The sequence below is a fragment of the Dasypus novemcinctus genome, chromosome 15 (genome assembly GCF_030445035.2).
Source record: "Dasypus novemcinctus isolate mDasNov1 chromosome 15, mDasNov1.1.hap2, whole genome shotgun sequence".
In the NCBI taxonomy this organism is placed as follows: domain Eukaryota; kingdom Metazoa; phylum Chordata; class Mammalia; order Cingulata; family Dasypodidae; genus Dasypus; species Dasypus novemcinctus.
Window position 1 is genome coordinate 11,804,457 of NC_080687.1, and position 22,180 is coordinate 11,826,636.

Below are 22,180 nucleotides of genomic sequence, written 5' to 3' on the forward strand. Positions count from 1 at the left end.
TGAAGAACCTGTGTCAGACATTGGTTTACTGCTGCTAATTTGCACAAAACTTTCAAATTGTATAGATGGAATTCCTCTGACAAACATTCTTTTCAAACTAGTTGTCAAATACTTGTGGCACTTAAAACTTGATTTCTATAGTATTTGAAATTTGGACTGTGTGCATGAAATTGTTAATGTTCAGTTTAGATTATTTGTTAGAATTCTATTTAATTTCACTTGATCTAGAAGATTCTTGGGGCTGGGGAGTAAACTAGGTAGTGAGCACCTGGGGGTAGTTGTCTGATTGCTTCTACACAAGTGAATCTCAAAATTATAATGTAGGGGTACTGGACAGAAGGGTAGCAAATTTGTCACTGGATGCTTCCCACTTTGTAGCTGGTACTTAGCATAGTGCCCCACATTTAGTAAATGCTCACAGAATATTTGGAAAGAGGGAGAAGGTATAGTAACGGAAGGGAGCAACAAGTTGGCCCAGTTGAATCAGTGTTGGTACGAGGTAATTATCATGCCCAGAATGGACTTTTAAGAAAATGATCTGGAACGTGGGAGAGTGTGGGCTATGGTGTGGACCATTGACTATGGGGTGCATCGATGCCCAGAGATGTACTTACCAGGTGCAATGGATGTGTCATGAAGATGGGAGAGAGTGTTGCTGTGGGCGGAGTGGGGGGTGGGGGCGGTTGGGTTGAATGGGACCTCATATTTTTTTAATGTAATATTTTTTTAAAAAATGAATTAAAAAAAAAAAAAAAGAAAATGATCTTTCCCAGGTGCAGAGTCTTACAGCGACAGAAGGAAATGGTGCTCAGGGTCCACTTGAGAGCGGAAGCAGAGACTGACTGCGGCTGTGCCCAGCTGGCTCCTTTCCCAGGCATGCTCAGGGCACTAATTTCCTCATGGAGCACGCGTGTATATTGAATACCTCCTATTTAACAGGCACTGATCTAGTGCTGGAGCTACAGGGAAATAAAACGCACACAAATCTCTGCGCTCTTGACACATCCCAGTGGGGAAAGACAGATAATGAATAATTAAAATACACATTATGGCAGATGGAGAGGGCTGTGGAGGAAACCAGCAAGCCAGAAAGAGGAAATGGAATTCAAAATAGAGCAGTCGGAGAAGACAGGGCTGAGGTGAAAACACTTGAGCGAAGGCCTGAAGAAGGTGAGGAAGGGAGCCGTGTGGGTGTCGGAGGGAAGAGCGTGTCAAGCAAAGAGAAGCCTTGCAAAGATCATGAGGAGCAGAGCGCCTGGTGTGCCGCAGCCAGGCGGGTTGCCAGCGGGGTGCAGAAGGGAGCAGGAGGTGACGGAGGAGACACAGCCAGAGGCATGGGCGGGGGTATATTTTGTTGGACTTTAGGCATTGTACACACCGGTTTTTACTCTGAGTGAAGTGGAAGGGCACTAGAGGGTTTTGAACAGACAAGTTGCAGCGGCTTGCTCGGTCGGTAGAGGTGGGGTCTGGCTGCGGACGAGGGGTCGGTCCAGCTCTGGACGAGGGGTCGGTCCCGCTTGGGACGAGGGGTCGGTCCCACTTGGGACGAGGTGTCGGTCCGGGAGCAGACGAGGGATCGGTCTCACAAGGGGTTGCGCGGTTCGGCTGACGGGGTCACCCGGCGAAGCCAGCGACGAAGGGGTCGCCCGGAGAAGCCGGCGACGAAGGGGTCGCCCGGAGAAGCCGGCGAGAAGCCGGCGACGAACTGGGGACAAGGGAGGCCAGGCCCTTGTCGGGGGCTCTCAGGACTGGAGGGCGCACGGCAGAAGAACTACCGCGGAGACAAGGTAAACACGCAAGTCCACTTTATTGAGGGAGAGGCAACAGTTTTATAGGGGCTGGGGAAGGCTGATTGGTCGAAGCCACGCCCTGTTCTGATTGGTTGCCAGCGAAAGGTCAGTGGGCGGTACTGGACGGGGGAGGGGTGGTGGTTAGGGATTGGCTGTCGCTGTTGCTGGGGGAAGGGGCAGGGTTTAGGGATTGGTGGCTGCTGTTGCTGGGGTGGAGGGCAGACTTGAGTTTCCCGCCCACGCCTGGCTGTTGCTGCTGTCGGGGGAAGGGAAAAGGGCAGACTGGATTTTTCCGCCCACGCCTGGCTGTTGCTGCTGTCGGGGGAGGGGAAAAGGGCAGACTGGAATTTTCCGCCCTGCGCCTAAGCAGGGAGAAAGAAGAAGAAGGGTGCCGCCCCACAGGCATCGTGTGGCGCCATCCAGGAGGAGGGGCGGCCGCGGAAGCATGGCTGCCGAGAAGGGGAGACCCGAGGGCACTCTGCGCCCATGCCGAGCTTCCTTCAGGGGTGGCGGTGAGTCCGACCAGCCACCCTATTATGGGGGCAGCGGCTTGGCCTGCCGCGGCTGCTCCCCCGCCAGGCCAGCAAACCACGCTTCAGCCCGAGGGGTGACCACACAAGTGACATAATCTGACTTATTTTTATAAAAGATTATTCTGGGTTTAATGTTAATAGTAAACAGAAGGCAATTGAGGGGAGAAGTAGAAAATCCAGCAGTAGTTGGAAACTTCAGTAACCCACGTTCGATAATGGATAGAACAACTAGACAAAAAGTTAGCAAGACTATGGCAGGCTTGAACAACACTAGCAACCCATCATGCCTAGCTGGCATCTCTAGAACGCACCACCCAACAATAGCAGAATAGACATTTCTTCATGAGAGCGCACGGAACATTCCCCAGGACAGACTGTATACTAGGCCATAAAACAAGTCCCAAATTTAAAGGAATTGAAGCATACAAAATATGTTCTGAGACCACAGTGGAATTAACAATGTGAGAAAAAATTCACGCAAGATGAAATACAGGACATTAAAGGAAAATAGATTGCTGTTAATTTGTAGTTCTGAATCTCATTCTAGATATAATCAAACATAGAAAATAAATGTGAATAGGTATACATTTAAAAATTTCTTAAATAGCAATAATGGATAAATGGTTGACACACTAGACAATATTTTCATCACTAAAACTGAAAAATTCATTTAATGTTTATAGCAAATTTTTTAAAAAATCTGCCTGTATTAGGCAACCATCATAGTTTGTAGATCTTTTTTGCTAGACTACATAATGCTGAGTCAAATAATTCATATGATCCCTGGGGTAAAATGAAGGCTTCTCAAGAGCAGGGGTGCCATCAGATGAATCAGGTGATGGATGATTCTCAGTGTGTGGAATGCGTGTGCCCTGAGCTGCTTTCCACTTCCTTCTCTGGGAAGCCTTTCCTGATCCCCAAATCAAGAATTATCCTGTTGAGAGTCCCGTAGCCTCATCCAGTCCTTCATGGCTCATGTGAAAATTAGAGTTAAATAACCCTCTAGTGTCGTGAGCAGTCTCTGTCTCCCCACATGATGTGCAGCTTCCCTAAAGGCATGGACTTTGTTCCATCTCAGAAGCAGGTCTGGGATCAAGGAGGCACAGAATGCATTGCTTAATAAAAGGTTCGACAACAAATATGTCATAGCCAGAGGTTTTTGTAAAGAAAGGGCCCTACAATATTTATATTCACTTGAATGTTCCTTTTTCTGGTCTGTGTAGAGAAGGAAGTATAGAGGGGTGTGTGCTATGAAGAAGGGCATGGGGGACGGTGAGGAGCTGGCATTTGAAGGCTTGATTTCCTCCCAGCTTTTTTTTTTCCCTTTTGTTTCTTTTTTGTTTTTGTTCTATTTGTTTTATTAATTTTTGTTTTTTGTTACTTTTTATTTCTTTTGTGGTTTTAGTTTTATTTATTTTTTAGGAAGCCGACACTCAACCACTGAGCCACTTTGGCTCCCCTGAGTTGGTTCCTTCACTAGTTCACTTGCTGTCTGTTGTTTGTTTTTTTTCAAGAAGGCACTGGGAACTGAACCTGGGACCTTTCATGTGGGAAGCAGATGCCCAACCACTTGAGCCACATCCACTCCCTCTTTCTTCATTTTTAATATATTTTTTTGTTTATATTTCCTCCTAGCTTCTTGTAAACTGAATGGCCTTTCCTCAGTCGAACCAACTTTATGTTTCCTTCCATACAATCATATTAGTTTCTCATTTTGGAGTCCTGGGTTTTGAAAACATTAAAGATAATACTTCTTTCATAAGTACAATGCTGATAAAATAACCCCAAATGGCCTTCAATAAGTGTATGTTTAAACAAACTGTGGTATATCCTTACCATGGAATACTAATAAGCAATAAAAATAAATGGACTATTGAGCAACACGAAAACTTGGCTGCATCTCAAGGGCATTATAATAGTGAAAGAGTCCATCTACTGTGTGATTCCATTTACAAACATTCTTGATAGATAAATCATAGAGGTAGGGAATAAATCAGTGGTTATGAAGGATGGTGGGAGGACAGGTAGGTCAGATTATAAAGGAGGGCATGAGGGGTTTTTTTGGCTATAAACCAGTTCTGTATCTCGATTGCAGTAGTGGTTACAAGAACCTCCACGTGTGATAAAATGGCATAGAACTATCAGCGTCCAATGTCCTAATGTCAGTGTTCTGGTTTTGCTGTTGTACCATCTGGGATCAATATTGCTAGGTAAGATGTAGCTATTAGGGAGAACTGGGTGAAAGGCACACAGGATCTCTTTGTACTATTTTTGTGGTTTATCATAAATCAATAATATTTCAAAATAATAAGTTAAAGAAACAAAAAAGAAAAAGAAAAAAGTCAATAAAATATTTTTAATTTAGAGAGCAAGGGAGCTGTTTCACAGAAGAAAGCTCCCAAAGCTTATGAGGTTGGGGTGTTTCCCTAAATACACCCCAAGAGAGCAAATACACTAATGAAGGAAGAGCACACCCATTAGAAACTTGCATTGGCTCTCAACTTCCTTCTAGAAATATTAGTTACTTCAGCTATTGAATACAGAAAGGATGCCACTTATTGCATATAATTGTAGAGCCAGAAGGAAACATGGAGAGCTAATCCCTAGAGTTCCAGCTGGGAAAAAGGGAGAATAGTGGAGAAAAGCAGAATCTGCCTGTGGGCATACTCCTGGTCAATGGTAGCCTCCAGACCCCGCGGCCAGAGTCCTTCCCCCCACACCTTATGGTGCTTAGTAGTGAAATCCTTAAATTCTTCAGAAGGGGGCTGAAGACACAATTCTTTGTTCATTTTTTTTTTTTAATACTGGGATTAGAAAGATACAGAACTCCCTTTTCTCCCAAAAGCATAGTTAAGGACAGGCAGAAACAGCCTGGAAAAATAACGTCCTATGGTTTAGGACACCCAAGGAAGGCTGGACACCACCCAGAAGATAGGGGCACAGGAAAAGAATCTTGAACAAAAGACTGAGTGGAAGCTGCAGCTGCAGCCACCCACGCCCTCTTCCACCCTACTTGGAGAAGACATTCTCTGACCTATGGCTGACAGCTATGGACAGAGGTGGCCTCAGGGATCCGCCTCCCCAGGAAGTGATTCAGCTTTTAGTGAACAAGTTTGGTCTGCTGTGTCCCACGAGCTCTTCCAGGCTGGGTGGGGCCACACCATTGTTTGCCCTGGAAGCCCACACAGGGACTAGAGAGACCCAACTCCTTCCATCACTCTCCCTACTGACCAGGACTGATTATTGATGATGTAGAAGGGAATGGAATTATTTCTTACCTGAGGAAAGGGAGGGAGGGGCCAGCAAAGGTTGGAGAACACCCTCTGAGAAAGTTTGAATTGCAAGGTTCTGAATAGCCTGAATAGCCTCGAGACAGGATCCTTTGTCACATTGTTGTGCTTGGTGTTGCAGCTAATACACTTGGATCAGGCTGTTGAAGAGTGCCATCTGCTGGCAGGCCAAGGAAGTGAAGAAATTAAAAGTAAGTAAGAAAGAAACGCTTTTCCCCCTTTACAGCCTTCTTCCCCAAGGCCCTTGGAAGTGGATCTACAACACATTACTGGGTCCATGGCCCAGATTTCAGCAACTAACAGGGACAATCCTAAAGACCTAGAACAAGTTGAACCAAAAATCAAACAGCAGCACACTGCCTCCTGCCACCAAATACCTATGAAACAGAGAAATTGAGCAACAGAGTAAACTTACTATTAAAATCAGATGTCTAGATATCAGCAAAAAATTACAAGCCATACTAAGGAAATGGAAGAAATGGCCCAAGCACAGGGATATATCAAAGCCCCAGATGAGACACAGGATTTGAGACAACTAATCAACAATGTTCATACAAATCTCCTAAATGAAAATCAATTTTGAAATGCAATATGGGGAAGCGGATTTGGCTCAACTGATAGAGCATCCACCTACCACAAGGGAGGTCCAGGGTTCAAACCCAGGGCCTCCTGACCCATGTGGTGAGCTGGCCCACGTGCAGTGCTGATGTGCACAAGGAGTGCTGTGCCATGCAGGGGTGTCCCCCACTTAGGGGATTCCCACACAGAAGGAGTGCACCCCATAAGGAGATCAGCCCCAAGAGAAAAAAGCGCAACCTGCCCAGGAGTGGCGCCACACACACACAGAGCTCACACAGCAAGATGACGCATCAAAAAGAGACACAAATTCCCGGTTCAGTGACAAAAATGCAAGTGGACACAGAAAAACACACAGCAAATGGACACAGTAGACAATGTGGGGGGGTGGGGGGTGGGGAGAAATAAGTAAAAAAAAAAAAAGGGAAATACAATATGGCTAAAGAGATAACATCAAGAAGACATTAGGGGAACTGATGTGGCTTAGTGGTTGAGCACTAGCTTCCTGCATATGAGGTCCCAGGTTGAATCCCCAGCCCTGGTACCTCAAAAAAAAAGAAAGAAAGAAAAGAAAAGAAGACATTGGGCAAGCACAAAGAAGAATTTGAAACCCTGAATAAAAAAATAACAGGTTATGTGCATGAAAGACACAATAGATGAGATAAAAACCACGTTAGAAACATACAACCATAGATTCAAAATGATAGAAGAAAGAGTAACTGATACACAACAGGTGAAATTGAGAAAGAGAAGAACAAAGAGAGAGAAAAGAATGGAAAAAATTGAACAGGGCCTCAGGGAGTTAAATGTTAACACAAAGCACAACAACATACATGATAGGGGAGTTCCAGGAGGGGAAGAGAAGAGAAAATGGACAGAAAGAGTATTTGAAGAAATAATGGCTGAAAATTTCCCAAATCTCATGAAAGAAATGAATTTACATGTCCAAGAAACATAACGTATGCCATTCAGAATAAATCCAAACAGACATACTCCAAGACACATAGTACTCATAATATCAAACATCAAAGATAAAGAGAAAATTCTGGGAACAGTGAGGGAGAATCAAACTATCACATACAATGGATGCCCAGTAAGACTTTCTGCAGATTTTTCATCAGACACTATGGAGTTGAGAAGACAGTGCTATGATATAATTAAGATATTGAAAAAGAAAAATTTCCAGGCAAGCATTCTTTATCCAGCAAAATTGTCCTCACATATGAAGGTGATTTTAAAATACTGCCAAACATAAACTAAGAGAGTTTGCAAAAAATAAATGCCTTTGCAGGAAATAATAAAGGGAGCCTTACAGCCTGAAGGAAAAAGAGAGAGGCTTGGAGGAGAGTGAAGAAAGCAAGACTAGGAGAAAGTATAACTATAGCATTTGATATTGTTGATAAATTCCAAAAAGAAATATTGGATTATGTTTGTAAACTGGTATTTTTCTCTGGGCATATTAGATTATATTGGATTCATAGGTTTACTTAAGTAATTATGTAAACTTCTTGTGCCAAGAGGGCATTGAGTCCCCACCCTTTGGTGGGTGGGGAATCACAGATAAAAGGCATGACAAAAGACATAATTAAGGGTTTTTGATGTTGGAGTATTGATGTTGGAGTTTGATGCTGAAGCCTTAAGCTGGAGCCCCAGGAAGTAAGCACACGGAGGAGAGAAAAGCAAGACCCTGGAAGGGAGGAAACAAGGAAATTTGAACCCTTGCAGACGTCAGTAGCCATCTTGCCCCAACATGTGAAAATAGACTTCGGTGAGGGAAGTAACTTATGCTTTATGGCCTGGTATATGTAAGCTCCTACCCCAAATAAATACCCTTTATAAAAACCAACCAATTTCTGGTATTTTGCATCAGTACCCCTTTGGCTGACTAATACAATAACCAAAAGAGTAAAATGAAGATGAAAATAAGATATGACATATAAAAGCCAAAGAATAAAATGGTGGAAGTAAATAATGCATTTATAGTAATATCATTGAATATGAATAGAATAAACTCAATCAAAAGATATAGGCTAATAAAAAACATGAGTCATCCATATGCTGCCTACAAGAGACTCACCTTAGACCCAGGGATACAAACTGGCTGAAAGTGAAAGGTTGGAAAAATATACTCCATGCAAACAGTAACCAAAAAGAGCAAGGAAGGCTATTCTAGTATTAAACAACTCAGACTTTAAATGCAAAAAAGTTATGAGATACAGAAAGCCATTTTATGTTAATGAAAGGGACAATCCACTGGGAATAAGTTATAAATGTCTATGCACTGAACCAGGGTGCCCCAAAATACATGAGGCAAATTGGCAAAACTAAAGGGAAAAATAGACATCTCTATAATAATAGTTGGACACTTCAACATACCACTCACATCATTAAAACAACTAGACAGAAGATCAATAAGGAAATAGAAAACTTGAATAATATGATAAATGAGCTAGACCTAACAGACATATACAGAATGTTACATCCAAATCAGCAGGTTACATATTTTTCTCAATTGTTCATGGAGCTTTCTTCAGGATAGACCCCATGTAGGGTCACAAGGCAGGGCTCAATAAATTTAAAAAGATTGAAAATCTATGAAGCATCTCAGATCATAAGCGAATGAAACTAGAAATCAATTATAGGCAGGAAAGGGCAAAATTTGCAAATGTGTGGAGGCTAAACAATACACTCCTAAACAATCGGTGGGTCAAAGAAGAAACTGTAAGAGAAATTAGTAAATATATTGAGACAAATGAAAATGAGAACACAAATTATCAAAATTTATGGGATACAGTGAAGGCAGTGCTGAGATGGAAAATTTATAGCCCTAAGCACCTACATTAAAAAAGGGAAACACATGTAACTCAAGTGATTGGGCTTCTACCTATCATGTGGGAGGACCTGGGTTTGATCCTTGGGGCCTCCTGGTAAAAAGTATGCCCATGCAGTGAGCCAAGGGCCTGCCCAAGTGAGCCATGCAGCAAGATGATAACTCAACAAAAGAGACATGAAGGGGAGAATCAAGGCAAGGTGCAACAGAAACCAGGAACTGAGGTGGCACAAGTGACAGGGAATCTCTTTCTACATCAGAGGTCCCCAGGATTGAATCCCAGTGAATCCTAGAAGAGAAAAATGAGAAGAGAAGACAAAAAGAGAAATAGATATAGAAGATCACACAGCAAATGGACACAGCAAAAAACAGCGGGGGCGGGGGAAGGGAAAAATTAAAAAAAAAATAAAAAAGAAAGAACTAAAATTCAAGTTCTCATGAAACAACTGGAGAAAATAGAAAAAGAACAGCAATCCCAAAGCAAGCAGAAGGAAAGAAATAATAAAAATTAGAGCAAAAATAAATGAAATGAGATCAACAGCAATAGAAACAATAGAGAAAATCAACATAACCAAAAGCTGGTTCTTGGAGAAGATCAACAAAATTGACAAACCTCTAGCTAGACTAGCAAAGAAAAAGAGACAATGCAAATAAATAAAATCAGAAATGAAAGGGACTGACTTTCGTTGAAATAAAAAGGATCATAAGAGGATATTATGAGTAACTGTGTGTCAACAAACTAGACAACCTAGATGAAATGGACAAATTCCTAGAAACACACAAACAGCCTACATTGACTCTATAAGTAATTTAAGAAATCAACAAACCAATCACATTTAAAGAGATTGAAACAGTCATAAAAAATCTCCCAACAAAGAAAAGTCCAGGACCAGATGGCTTCACAGGTGAATTCTACCAAGCATTCTGAGAATAATTAACACCAATCCTGTTTAAACTCTTCAAAAAATTAAAGAGGAGAGAAATTTACTCTACACATTTTATGAAGCCAACATCACCCCAATACCAAAGCCAGATAAAGATACTACAAGAAAAGAAAATCACAAACCAATCCCTCTAATGAACATAAACACAAAAATTCTCAGCAAAATACTAGCAAAGAAAACCCAAAAGCATATAAAAATAATTATACACCATGACCAAGTGGGATTTATTCCTGGTATGCAAGAGTGGTTCAACATAAGACAATCAATTAATGTAATTCACCACATTAACGAATTCAATGAAAAAAACACACATGATCACCTCAATCAATGCAGAAAAGGCAAGCATTCAACAAAACCTAGCATCCTTTCTTGATAAAAAACCTTCAAAAGATAGGAATAGAAAGAAAGTTCCTCAGTATGATAAAGGGCATATGTGAAAAACCCACAGCCAACATTGTACCCAGTGGGGAAAGGTTGAAAACTTTCCCTCTAAAATTGGGAATAAGACAAAATGCCCACTGTCACCACTATTATTCAACATTGTGCAAGAAGTTCTAGCTAGAGCAATTAGACAAGAAAAAAAAAGGCATCCAAATAGGAAAAGAGGAAGTTAAACTCTCACTATTCACAGTTGACGTGAACCTATATTTAGAGAATTATGAAATGTCTATGACAAAGCTACTTGGGCTAATAAATAAGTCCAGCAAAGTGGCAGGATACAAGATCAACATGTAAAAATCAGCAATATTACTGTATACTAGTATTGAACAATCTGAGGAGGAAATTGAGGAAATTCCATTTACGATAGGAACAAAAACTCAGATACCTAGGAATTAATTTAACCAAAGATGTACAGGACCTATATTCAGAAAACTACAAAACAGTGCTAAAAGAAAACAAAGAAGACCTAAACAAATGGAAAGACATTCTGTGTTCATGGCTTGGAAGACTAAATATCATGAAGATGTCACTCCTACCGAAACTGATGTATAGATTCAATGTAACATCAATCAAAATTCCAACAGCCTACTTTACAGAAATAAAAAAGGCAATTAACAAACTTATTTGGAAGGGAAAGTGCACCCAAATAGCCAAAAGCATCCTAAAAAAGAAGAGCATGTAGGAGGACTTTCACTGCATGACCTTGAAACATATTACAAAGCTGTAGTAACCAAAACCCCATAGTATTGGTATATAGACTATCGATCAATGGAATAGAATTGAGAGTCCAGAAATAAACCCTCACTTGTATGACCAACTGGTTTTCAACAAACCTACCAAGCCCATGCTAACAGGAAAAAACAGTCTTTTCAACAAATGGTGCTGGGAGAACTGGATATCCATAATCAAAAGAATGAAAGAGGGGAAGTGGATTTGGCTCAATGGATAGAGCATCCACCTACCACATGGGAGGTCCAAGGTTCAAACCCAGGGCCTCCTGACCTGTGTGATGAGCGGGTTCATGTGCAGTGCTGATGCACGCAAGGAGTGCTGTGCCACACAGGGGTGTCCCCTGCTAGGGGAGCCCCACGTGCAAGGAGTGCGCCCTGTAAGGAGATCCACCCTGCATGAAAAAAGTGCAGCCTGCCCAGGAGTGGTGCTGCACACACAGAGAGCTGATGCAGCAAGATGACGCAACAAAAAGAGACACAGATTCCTGGTGCTGCTGACAAGAATAGAAACAGACACAGAAGAACACACAGCGAATGGACACAAGAGAGCAGACAAATGGGGGCAAGGAGGGAAAGGGGAGAGAAATAAATAAAAAATAAATCTTTAAAAAAAAGAACAGTAAGTCCATACTAATATATGTTAAAAAAAAAAAAAAGAAAAGAAAAGAATGAAAGAGGACCCCTATCTCACTCTCCATGCAAGAGTCAACTCAAAATGGATCAAAGACCTAAATATAAAAACCAGGACCATAAAACTACTAGAAGAAAACGTAATGAAAGATCATCAAGATCTTGTGGTAGGTGGTGGTTTCTTGGATCATACACACGAAGCATTAACAACAAAAGAAAAAATAGATGAATGGGACCGCCTCAAAATGAAACACTTTTGCACCTCAAAGGACTTTGTCGAAAGGGTGAAAAGGCAGCCAATTCAATGGGAGAAAATATTGGCAATCACATATCTGATAAGGGTTTAAAATCCATGATACATAAAGAAATGAATGCCACAACTCAGCATTAAAAGACAAATGATCCAATTTTAAAAATGGGCAAAAACCTTGAATAGATATTTGTCCAAAGAAGAATTACAAATGGTGAAAAAGCACATGAAAAAATGTTCAACACCACTAACAATAATGCATATCAAAGCTACAATGAGATACCACTTCACATCTACTAGAATGGTCACAATTAAAAAGACAGAAAAGTACAAGTGTTGGAGAGGATGTGGAGAAAGAGGAACACTTTTTCACTGTTGGTGGAAATGTAGAATGGTACAGCCACTGTGGAGGACTGTTTGGCAGTTCCTAAGAAAGTTAAATATAGATTTGCCATGTGACCCAGCAATACCACTACTAGGTTTATGCCCAGAAGAACTGAGAACAGTGACACAAACAGACATCTGCACACTGATGTTCATAGTGTCACCATTCACAATTGCCAAAAGATGAAAACAACCAGGGTGTCCAATAACTGATGAATGGATAAACAAACTGTTGTGTACACATGATGGAATATTATGCACCTGTAAGAAGAAATGAAGTCATGAAGCATGTGACAACATGGATGAACCTAGAGGACATTATGCTGAGTGAAGCAAGCCAGGCACAAAAGACAAATATTGTATGAACTAAATATTTTGTGTAAACTCATGGAGTTAATAACTAGAATATAGGTCACCAGAAAGTAGAATGAGATTAGAGAATGGAAAGCTGAGGTTTTATCTCTATGGAATTGGTAAAAAAAGGTTGTGAGTTAATCTTTGGAAATGGATAGAAAAGGTGAAAGCACAACATAATGTTTGTAACTAGCAGTGCTTTATATGTGTATGGCTGATTGAAAGGGAAAGTCTAAGTCATGTATATTACTAGAAAGAAAGCTAAAAAATGTAACATGGTGAACCTTCATGTAAAATATGAATATGGGTAATATTGCATATATAAGACGTTTTTCTTTGAAACTAAACAATTATTTATTAATGCTACAAGTTGTTAATATCAGGCAAACAAAACTAAATATTGTGGTAAGTGAAAGAAACCAGGAAAGCAGATGTGACTCAAGCGACTGAGCTCCCACCTACCCCATGGGAGGCCCGTGGTTCGCTTCTCAGTGCTTCCTAAAGAAGACAGCAAGCTGGCATGATGGGCAGGCATGGCATGCTGATGCAACAAGAGACACAAGAAGAAAAACATAATGAGAGACCCAACTAAACAGGGAGCAGAGGTTCCCGATGCCTCCTAAAGAAAACGATGAAGACAGCAAGCTCACAGGACAGGCAGGCGTGGCAAGCTGATGCTAGAAGATGAGGCAACAAGAGACACAAGAAGAAAAACATAATGAGAAACACACCAAAGCAGGAAACCGAGGTGGCTCAAATGATTAGGCGCCACCCTCCCACATCAAAGGTCCTGGGTTTAGTGACTGGTGCCTTTCAAAGACACAGCACACGACAAGTCCAAACAATGTGTGTGTGGGTGGGGGGGATAAATAAATAAATAAATCTTAAAAAAAAGAAACCAGACACAAAGTACTACATATTGTATGATTCATTTATATAAAGTGTAAATAGAAATCAATTTATAAAGATGGAATTAGATTAGTCATTATGTAGGGCTGGGAAAGGATAGAGGGATTGAGAGGTGACTGCTAAGGGATGTGGAGTTTTTCTTTTTGGAGTAATGAAATTGTTCTAAAATTTTTTTGTGGTGATGAATGCACACTGTGATTATACTAAAAGCCATTGATTGTACACTTTAGATGGAAAATATGGTATGCGACTATATCTCAATAAAACTCCTTTAAAAATGACACCCACCCAAAATTCTAAAATAGGAAATATTTTGTCCTTTGAAATGTGGATAAGAAAATAAAAATACCTTTTTTAAATTTATTGCTGAATGTGGATAAAAAATCCATAACACCTTTTTTAAAAAAAAGCTTTTCATAAGAATTAATTAAAGTGCTTGAGAAAAAAAGGCAATGCTGAAGTCCACTCCCTACTGTCATCACAGCTGCTCAGCCTCCATGGACCACTGGGCGTATTGAACCTCATCCCACAGTCACTTGGAGCAGAGGCTGCCCAGGACAAGTGCCCATGTTTTTATTTGTTTGTTTGTTTATTTTTATTTTATTATTTTCATTTTATTTTATTTTATTTTTTAGTTAGGCCAGTAATTTATTAAGGAACTGAGAGAAGAGAAATGGGAGAAAATAACAGATTACGAGTCCCAGGTAGAGAGGAAGGGGCTGAAAAGAAATTAAAAGGGCTAATTTACAGACTACAATTCCCTATTACAGATCACAAATCTCCATGTTTACTTGCATGCTGATCCAGGCAGGGGGGAGAAAAGACAAGAATTGGCCTAGAACAGGGCAAGGGAAAAAAGGGGAAAAAAAGGAAGAAGGGCTGAGTTAGCTTCCACACTTGCTTTTTGAATCATTAGTTATTCTGCCCCTTTGTGAACGATGGGGGAAGAGTCTCAGCTGTCTGCTGATTTGATTGATTACCCCACTCCTCAATGCCCTGGGAGGGTCCAATGATAAGGCCCCTTGAGAATATCCAGGGCTTCTCCTTGATTCTGGAGGAAATCCTGCTCTCAATGGGGATTCTCTCAGGGTTCTTCCAGCAGCCATCTTGTGGGATATCCACGGCCACGTGTTTAATGGCAGTGGCTTTTCTGCCAGGCTGCAGATTTGTCTCTCTTTATTCCCTAACTAGCCTGCTTACCTACAGTAATATCTGGACTACAGAGAAGAGCAACCACAGAGCTCTTCAGGGAAGATGGAGTTACTCTTACAAATTTATTCTTCACAGTCCTGGTTAAAGTTGTGTCTTCTGGACTTTCCTGGAGTGGGTGGGCAGATCTCAAATGGTAAATCCATTCTAGCGTTCCAATCTCTCCCAGCCTTTGAATTCCCTCTTCTACCTTATACCAGGGCAAGTCAGGCATCTCAACCTCAGACATGCTAGGCCATCTTTTGGCCCATGTTTCAGTCACCCAAACCAACTGCTAGAGCCCTTTCTAGCCCCTCCAGCTACAGTGTCGAATCCAGAATCTCTGCTTAGTGGGCCCATGTCAATAAATTTAGCCTTATCTAATTTTTTATTCCTTCCACCATTATCCCATACCCTTAGTATCCATTCCCACGCATATTCCCCTGATTTTTGTCTATGTAAGTTGGAGAACTCATGTAGTTCTTTCAGTGTATAGCATACTTCCTTATGGGTCACACTTTCTATTATACCTTTGGGCTTGTTGTGATTTTAGTCTAGTAACGGGTCTCAAAGAGAATAGGGGTGGTGGGGGTGGGTAAGGAGAAGGATTAGAAATGCCAGATAGCTACTGACCTCAGGGCATTCCTTTGCAGTTTCCATCTGGTAAAACAGGATTAATCTTTTCAGGCAGCTGTTGGAAGGCAGATTCCTCAGAGCAGGCCAGAGGCTGGGCAGTGCAGGATTCGGTTTGGCTGGTACGTGCCTCTGGACTGGGAGGAGCTCCAGACTCCCTGGGGCAGGCCAGAGGCTGGGCAGTGCAGGCTTTAGTTTGGCTGGCACCCACTTCAGGGCTGGAAGGAGGTCCAGACTCCCTGGGGCAGGCTGGAGGCTGGGTGACACAAAGTTGACTTTGTGTGCTCTCCACAAGGCAGGCCACCTCAGGCTTATCTGGTGAAGTCTCAGCAGAATTTAGGGTTCCAGTGTCCCCACAGACATCATCATCCCATGTCTCCATCCCAATCCTCGGGATTCCATTCCTTTCCTAACAATTCCTTCACTTTAACCACAGACACCTTACAAGGTTGAGATTTTAGTTTCCTAGTAACTCTGCTACTCATGCAATGAGAGTCTGAGTCTGTTTTTCAGAGATCTCAAGTCTGTGGCTGCAGGAAACAAGATTTTCTCTCAAAGCACACATAGAAACTTTCACATCATTCATGCGGCATTTAAGTTACAAATTTGAAGCCTTGAATTCATCTCTTTCTTTTGTAACTGTGTCCAGAGAATCTAGGAGGAACCAGCCAATATCACTGTACCTTTTGACTCCACAAAACTGTTAAGGTGTTGAAAACACTCACCCAGATCTTTGCCTCTTATAAGCATGGAAGTAGGAGAATCCAGTGATGATATTTTGCATATCCCTATTGCCAACTCACACCACGGACTGTAAGTGGCCTCTTCATTATTGGAAAGGGAGTTGTTAGTACCCTTGGGTCCAATTAGAGTAGAGAGCCAATTGCAAAACTCCCAGAACCACCTCAGACACTCCATGTTTAAGATTCTGTTCAAGAACCACTCCACTTCTGGTTCCAAGCTGTGTTAGTCAGGGTTCACTAGGGAAACAGGATCAACAGGGGTATTTGTAAATAATATGAGATTTTATAAAATTCTTTCACATGACCATGGGGATGCACAAGGCCAAGTTCCGCAGGCAGGCTGCAAACCAGGGGCTCTGGTGAAAGTCCAAGGAAGGTCCCTGATGAATTTCTTGTAGAGTGGCTGTCCAACCCTGTGTTTGTTTTAAACAGGTTGGTGGAGGTATAACTTACCTACCAGAAAGTTAACCCATTTTCACCGGAAAACTCAATGGCCTTTTCTATATTCACAGAGTTGTGCAGCCGTCTACAATCTAACTTTCCATCATCCCAAAAAGGAAGGTGCCCATTAACAGTGAATCCCCATTCTTCCTGCCCCCAGCTTTAGACAATCACTAATCTACTTTCTTTCATAGGTTTGCCTCTTCTGAATATTTCAAATAAATCATTTGATATGTGTTCTATTGTGTCTAGTTTCCTTGAGCATAACTTTTTCAGGTTCATGCATGTTGTAGCCTCTGTAAGTATTTCATCCATTTCTTTACTGTCAAGTAGTATTCTATTAGATGAATATCCTACATCTTTTAATCAATTCACCAGTTGATGAACATTTGGGTTGTTTTTACTTTTTAGCTATTTTGAATAATACTGCTCTGAACATTTGCATAAAAGTATTTGTGTGAACATGTGTTTTTATTTTTCCTGGGTAGCTCTCTAAGAGGGGAATTTCTCAGTTATTTGGTAACTCTGTTTAACTTTTTTAGGTACTGCCAAACTATTTTCCAAAGTGGCTTTGCAGTTTTATATTTTACCTTCTGTATTAGTTGGCCAAAAGGGTGCTGATGCAAAATACCATAAATTGGTTGGTTTTTATAAAGGGTATTTATTTGGGGTAGCAGCTTAGAGTTACCAGGTCATAAAGCACAAGTTACCTCCCTCACCAAAGTTTATTGCCACATTTTGGAACAAGATGGCATGCTGACATATGTAAGAGTTCAGGCTTCCTGGGTTCCTCTCTTCCTAGTGTGGGATCTCAATGTCCTACTGAAGTGGCCCAATCAAAGCCGTAATCATTATTTAATCAAGTAAAAGTAAAACCTCTGAATCCAATACACTGTAATACACCCAGAGGAAAAGACCAGTTTACAAGCATAATCCAATATTTCTTTTTGGAATTCATCAATAATATCAAACTACTATACCTTCTCACCAGCAATCAATGAGAATTCCATTTTCTCCACATTCACGCCAACTTTTGTTATTATCTGTCTTTTTAAATTAAGGCCATTATGGAAGGTATGGAGTGGTATCTCATTGTGGATTTGATTTGCATTTCCTTAATTACTAATGATGTTGATGATCTTTTTTTTTTAACCCCCCCCTTTGTGGCTTTTTGTGTGCTGTCTGCTCTCTGTGTCCATTCACTGTGCTCTTCTTCTGTGTCTGTATTTATTTATTTTATTTCTCCTCCCCCCTTGCAGCGTGCTTGCTGTCTGCCCTCTGTGTCCATTCGCTGCATGCTCTTCTGTGGTTTTTTTTTGCTTGTCTCCCTTTTTTGTTGTGTTATCTTGCTGAGTCGGCTCTCAACGGAGCTTGCACGCCAGGCAGCTCTCTGCAGTGTGCAGGCGAACCTGCCTTCACAAGGAGGCCCTGAGATGCGAACCCACGGCCTCCCATGTGGTAGACAGGAGCCCAACTGATTGAGCCACAGCTGCTTTCCTTAATTATTTTTTCATGTGCTCTTTGGTCATTTGTATATAGTTTGGGGTTATTTTTTCTTTATTGTTGAGTGGTAAGAGTTCTTTATATATTCCTTATTGGATATATGATTTGCAAATATTTTCTCCCATTTTGTAGGCATTTGACAAAATTCAGCACCCCTTCCTGCTAAAAAATACTTAGAAAACTAGAAATAGAAGGAAATAGCCTCAACATGATAAAGGGCTTATATGAAAAGCCCACAGCTAACATCATTCTCAATTCTGAAAGACTAAAAGCTTTCCCACTAAGATCAGGGACAAGGCAATGATGGCCACTCTCACCAAATTCGACATTGTACTGGAAGTTCTACCCAGAATAATTAGCCAGAAAAAGAAATTAAAGGCATTTAAATAGAAAAGGAAGAAGTAAAATTCTCCCTATTTGCAGATAACATGATATTCCACTTCTAGAATCCTGAAAACTCCATAGAAGTGCTACTAGGGCTAATCAATGAATTCAGCAAAGTGGTGGGGTAGAGGGTCAACATGCAGAAATCAGTAGTGTTTCTACATACTAGTAATGAACAATCTGAAGAGGAAATCAAGAAAAAAAATTATAAAAGCAACTAAAAGAATAAAATAAGGATAAATTTAAGTCAGAGTGGAAAGGACTTGTGCACTGAAAAGTACAAAACATTGCTGAAAGAAATTAACAAAGACAAATATATGGAAAGAAATTAACAAAGACAAATATATGTTCATAGATTGGAAGAGTAAATATTGTTAGGATGTCACTTCTACACAAAGCAATATGCAGATTCAACACAATTCCAGTCACAATTCCAGCAGAATTTTTCATGGAAATGGAAAAACCACTTATCAAATTCATGTAGAAAGTTGTGACCGTTTGAGATTATTTTTGTGAATCCCCAAAAGAGAAAGGTTTTGGTTATAAACTAATCTTCTGGGTGTGATACCCTTTGACTATATTGGATTCAGTTGAGGGGCCCTTGATTAGAGTAACTGCTAAGGTTGCTTTGAGGACTTTCTTTGATTTGACCATGGACATAGGGCGTGACTCAAGTTGAGTCCCCACTTCCTTGGTCAGTCTGATATAAAACTCACTCAGGAAGACACACAGGAAGAGAGAGGGCTCTGTCATTTTTCATCCTGGGGCCCAGGGAAGAGATGAACCATTTGCCTGATAGTTTACAGCTAACCTTGGGAAGAGACCAGAACAGCTAAGAAGGCCTGGAAAGAAAGGAGCTCTATGTCAGGAGAGAGAAGAAGCCCTGGGAGACAAGCCCTATGCCAGCCTGCAGCTGAGAGAAAGGAAGCCCAGCAGGGAAGGCTGGCCCTCACAGAGATCAGGGACCATCTTGCTTCAACACATGGCAACTGACTTTGGTGAGAAGGCAACCTTGAGTTGGACTCTTGTAAGTTTTACCCCAAATAAATACCCTTTATAAAGCCAACAGATTTCTGACACTTTGCATCAGCACCCCTTTGGTTGACTACTATAAAAGGTAAATGGGAGAAGTAGATGTGGCTCAAGTGATAAGACCTCCACCTACCATACGGGAGGACCTGGGTTCAGTCCCTGGGGCCTCCTGGTGAAAAAGAAGAAGGGAAAGCGTGCCTGCGTGGTGAGCCAGTGCCTGCATAGCGAGCCAAGTGCCCATGCAGTAAGCTGAGTGCCCAAGCAGTGAGCCGAGTGCCTACGTGGTAAACTAAGTGCCCACGCAGTGAGTGGAGTGCCCGTGTGGTGAGCTGAGTGCCTGCATGAGTGCCCGCATGGGGAGCCAGTGCCCACTAGGTGAGTCAAGTGCCTGTGCGGTAAGCCGAGTGCCCACGTGGTGAACCAACTGCCTGCAGAGTGCCCACGTGGTGAACCGACTGCCTGCAGAGTGCCCACATGGTGAGCTGAGTTACTGCATAGTGAGCTGAGTGCCTGCAGAGTGCCCACATGGTGAGCCAGTGCCCGCGTGGTGAGCCTAGTGCCCACACACCAAAGCCGAGTGCCCGCGTGGTGAGCCAGTGCCTGTGCAAGTGAGTCATGCAGCAAGATGGTGACGCAACAAAAGAGAGACGAAGGGGAGAGTCAAGGCGAGGCACAGCAGAGACTAGGAACTGAGGTGGTGCCACTGACAGGGAACCTCTCTCCACATCAGAAGTCCCTGGGATTGAATCCTGGTGAATCCTAGAGGAGAAAGATGAGAAGAGAAGACAAAAAGAGAAATAGATAGAGAAGATCACACAAAGAATGGACACAGCAAAAAAACCGGCAAGGTGGGAGCAGGGGAGGGGAGAAAAAATAAATAAAGCTGTTTGAAAAAAAAAAGGTAAGTGGCCCCAAGTAGACAAAAACATCTTGAAAAAGAAGAGCAAAGTTGGAGGACTCACACATCCTGATTTTAAAATGTATTACAAAGCTATAGTAATCAAAACACAGTGGTAGGGAAGTGGCTGTGGCTCAAGCAATTGAGCACCTGTTTCCCAAATGGGAGGTCGGGGGTTCAGTTCCTTGTGCCTCCTAAAAACAAACAAACAAAAAAATAAACAAGCAAAACAGACAAAAAACCAACATAGGGGAGCCGATGTGGCTCAGTGGTTGAGCACCAGCTTCCCACATACAAGGTCCTGGGTTCAATCCCTGGCCCCAATACCTGAAAAACAAACAAACAAACAACCCAGCATGGTAATGGCCCAAGGACAGACATATGGACCAATGGAATCAAACTGAGAGTTCAGAAATAAACCCTCACAACGTTGGCCAATTTATCTTTGATACGGGTGCCAAGTCCACTCAGTGGAGGAAAAAATAGTCTCTCCAACAAATGGTGCTGGGAGAACTGGATAGCCATATGCAAAAGAATGAAGGCGGACCTCTTCTCATACCATATAAAAAATTAACTCAAAATGGATCAAAGGCGGCGGACTTGGCCCAGTGGTTAGGCTGTCTACCACATGGGAGGTCCGCAGTTCAGACCCCGGGCCTCCTTGACCCGTGTGGAGCTGGCCCACACGCAGTGCTGATGCTCCCAAGGAGTGCCACGCCACACAGGGGTGTCCCCTGTGTAGAGGAGCCCCATGCGCAAGGAGTGCGCCCCGTAAGGAGAGCCGCCCAGTGCGAAAGAAAGTGCAGCCTGCCCAGGAATGGCGCCGCACACATGGAGAGCTGACGCAGCAAGATGACACAACAAAAAGAAACACAGATTCCCATGCCGCTGACAACAGAATCGGACAAAGAAGACGCGGCAAATAGACACAGAGAACAGACAACTGGGGTGGGGGGGGGGGAAGGGGAGAGAAATAAATAAATCTTAAAAAAAAAAATGGATCAAAGACCTAATATAAGAACTAAACCTACCAAGCTCCTAGAAGAAAACACAAGGAAACATCTTCCAGACCTTTTTTTTAAAGCAGTGGGTTTTTGTTTTTGATTGTTTTTTTGGTTTGTTGTGTTTGTTTTAAGCCTTTACATCAAAAGCATAAGCAACAAAAGAAAAAATAGTTCAATGAGACAATCAAAATTTAAAACTTGTACTTAAGGGGCTTTATCAAGAATGTAAAAAGACAACTGAAAGAATGTGAGAAAATGTTTGGAAACCATATATCTGATAAGAGTTTAATATCCAGATTATATAAAGAACTCCTATAACTGAACAACAAAAAGACAGCCCAATTAAAACATGGGGAAAATTTCTCTGAAGAACATATACAAATGACCAGTAAACATATGAAAAGATACTCAACATCATTAGTCTTCAGGGAACTACAACTCAAACCACAATAGTTTACCAATGTGTACCTACTAGAATGACTACAGTTTAAAAAGTGAAAAATAACAAGTGTTGGAGAAGATGTGGAGAAATAGGAATGTTTGTACCTTGTTGGTGGGAATGTAAAATGGTACAGCCACTGTGGAAACAGTTTGATGATTCCTCAGAAAGTGAAATAGAGAATTACCCAGCAATCCCTCTTCTCAGTGTATACCCAAAAGAATTGAAAGTAGGGACTCAAACAGATACCTGC

At 41.8% G+C, this 22,180-nt stretch overlaps 1 long non-coding RNA gene across 6 annotated transcripts in view; it reads left to right on the forward strand.

Moving 5' to 3' along the window:
- LOC105746121 (uncharacterized) overlaps positions 1-22,180 on the forward strand; it is a 40,578-nt gene that overhangs the window by 13,625 nt on the left and 4,773 nt on the right. Inside the window, exons 1-3 of one of the 6 annotated variants that reach the window (XR_011645793.1) lie at positions 1,955-2,302; positions 4,419-4,533; positions 5,735-5,804. This is a non-coding gene — a long non-coding RNA (uncharacterized lncRNA). Of the gene's footprint in view, positions 1-1,940; positions 2,303-2,335; positions 5,805-22,180 lie in introns of those variants that run through there. The other 5 variants (XR_009180842.2, XR_009180844.2, XR_009180843.1 and 2 more) reach the window with 5 other exon arrangements.